The following is a 2,358-nucleotide window of genomic DNA, read 5'->3' as shown; positions in this document are numbered from 1 at the left end:
TCTGTTTAAACCTGTCTTTATCCAGAGAAAGCTTGATATTCTATAGAATAAAAAATTTTTTAGAAGAGTCTACGTTGAGGGGTAAAGAGCATACTATGCAAACCGCATGGAGAGATGGAAAAGGATTTTTTAGTTACTTATGGAATTTGAAACAATAATAATGGAATGGAAACATAGGAAAAAGGCTAAGTATTTGACCACAGAGGCAAATTGAATCATTAGAGGCTCACATGCAATATCAAATGTGGGATTTGTCTTTAAGGCAGTACCTGATGCTTTTCCAACATACAATAAGGCACAAAAGACATTGCCAGTTCTCCAAGCAAGAAGCTCTAGCCACATAATCCTTTCGGAAGTCGGGTGTTTTTAAGACACTGGTTCTGATTTAGCGGCCCGAGGGCAGGACCACTTTAGCTGGAGCTTCTGATGAACATTTCTAAGTGACGCTTGTGCTTCAGGCCTTCTTTTATACCCTGCCCTGTCTCCAGGGTCTGGGGTGATGGATAGCTCATCTCAGGATATTTCATGTCCACAATGAGAGCTAGACATCTCCCCATCAAATGAACTAAGACTCACAAAGCTTTGTTTCCAGCCCTACTTCTGCCACTGACTCAATGACCTTGAATAAATCACTCAACCTTTGTGATCCTCTTTTTCCCTGGATACAAAGTGCAAAGTTTAAACCAGATCAGCCCTTCTCAGGGGGCTCTCAAATGTTGGGCAAGTGGCAGATTTAGAGGGTTAAGCGTGTGTCTTTGCTATAGAATTCTCAGACCCTGTACTAAACAGATGTGTAGCATGAGTCTACAGTAGGCGGAGACAGTGGGGTACTTGAGGGTTCGGGATGCAAGACATCCCCAAATTACCCAACCACAAGTCACTTTATTTGTGAAACACCTCTACCGCTTATCTGTGTTAGTCGCTTAGTCCTGTCTGATTTTTTTTTGACCCCATGGACAGTAGCCCACCAGGTTCCTCTGTCCATGGGATTCTCCAGGCAAGAACAGTGAAGTGGGTTGCCATTCCCTTCTCCAGGGGATCTTCCCATGTCTCCTGCATTGAAGGCGGATTCTTTACCATCTGAGCCACACATTTAGGGTAAGCCTGAGCAAGAGGACTGCTAAGGTCCTTCTAGCATCAGCTCTCTCAGTCCTAAGCTCCAGGATCTTTCCTCCAGCCTCTGGGGTTCTTAGCTAGTGAATCCTCAAGTCTACGGTAAGATGGTATCCATCATCCTAGAAAGAAAACTTGGAGAATTTTTAAACCAGTTGCTTGCCTTTCCCCCCAAATTCTCATTTTCCCCCTCAAGACAATTCATCTGAACTTCTAAACCCTATGAGGCCCTTTTCTGGCTAACTGAAAATGCCACCCAACAGCTATCATATATTTGTATTCTTGGCCCCTTTAGCTTGCTATTCCTTCCCACACCCAAGGGCCCACTCCTTTGCTTGAAAGCAATGGGACTGAACTTTTAGGCAACCTAGTTTATGTGCTTGTGAATTTCCCGCAGATTCTATATAACTCTAATCTCAAAGTATTGTCTCTAGATGAGCAGCCTCAGCATCACCTGGGACCTCATTAGAAATGTGGATTTCTAGGCTCTCCTCTAACCTGAGGGGCTTCCCAGGTGGCTCAGTGGTAAAGAGTTCTGCCTGCCAAGGCAGCAGATGCAGGAGACATGGGTTCCATCCCTGGGTCAAAAAGATCCCATGGAGGAGGAAATGGCAATCCACTCCAGTATTCTCGCCTGGGAAATGCCATTGGCAGACAAGCTTGGAGGACTACAGTCCATAGAGTCACAAAGAGTCAGACACCACTGAGTCACTGAGCACTCGAAACCTACTGGGCAGAGCCATGTGTATTTCAAGGCCTCCGGGTGATGGTGATTCTGACGCTTGCTGAAGTTCTAGAACTCATGTTACAGAGGTGAGAAATGAGGATTACAGACTCAAACAGACCTTGTGCTGGATCTGTTTCTTTACCTGGATGCCGGGAATAATGGTATTAATCCTTTCTGAATCTAAGTGAGAGTTAAGTTGATATACAGCTCCTTAGATAAGGTGTGCACAGGATAAGCAATAAATCAATTATAGCTGTTGATTCTCTAAGGACTACTAACATGTAATGAGCCAGACTCATTTGACAATGTGGTGCACAGCATTGCTCAACAGTGAGAGATGTCTGCTATGAGTTAGTTTTGAGGACAGAGGTTAGTTTTGAGGACAGTTAGTTTTGGTTAACAGGAGCACAGGTGTGAAGACAGGTCTGGCTTGCCAACAGGGTCCTTTAACTTTTATGAATGCATATAAATGATCGAACCTCTCAAAGTTTAGTTTCCTCATTTAGAAAACCAAGAAA

This window comes from Oryx dammah, unplaced genomic scaffold (assembly GCF_014754425.2).
Source record: "Oryx dammah isolate SB20612 unplaced genomic scaffold, SCBI_Odam_1.1 HiC_scaffold_2, whole genome shotgun sequence".
In the NCBI taxonomy this organism is placed as follows: domain Eukaryota; kingdom Metazoa; phylum Chordata; class Mammalia; order Artiodactyla; family Bovidae; genus Oryx; species Oryx dammah.
Note: the sequence above shows the minus strand (reverse complement) of the source record.